The sequence below is a fragment of the Corvus brachyrhynchos genome, unplaced genomic scaffold (genome assembly GCF_000691975.1).
Source record: "Corvus brachyrhynchos isolate BGI_N302 unplaced genomic scaffold, ASM69197v1 scaffold166, whole genome shotgun sequence".
NCBI classification, from domain to species: domain Eukaryota; kingdom Metazoa; phylum Chordata; class Aves; order Passeriformes; family Corvidae; genus Corvus; species Corvus brachyrhynchos.
In genome coordinates, this window is record NW_008239671.1 from 211,009 (window position 1) to 211,387 (window position 379).

Sequence of the window (379 nt, forward strand, 5' to 3'; positions counted from 1 at the left end):
GCGGTGGCTGTCCCTGACTGGCCCTGTCTCAGAGATGCTCTGGCAGCGGGCAGTGCCCATGGTGGCTGTCCCTGACTGTCCCTGTCCCCGTGCAGGGATGCCCCGGCAGCGGGCAGTGCCCACGCTGACCACGCTGTGCCTGCAGAGCCTGGCCCAGCACATGCAGAGCCTCTGGGCCAAGGACTACAGTGACAACTACCTGGACGAGTACGAGTTCCGCTTCCTCGTGGGCCCCTTCAACGACCTGAGTGAGGCATGGGGGATGTGCCAGGGCACCGGGACCCCCGTGGGGGGAGCAGGTGGGGGTCCCAGGCCCCCCCAACCCCCCGTTTCCCCCCCAGCCTGCGGGCTGGTGCAGGAGCTGCTGGGGCTGCTGGGG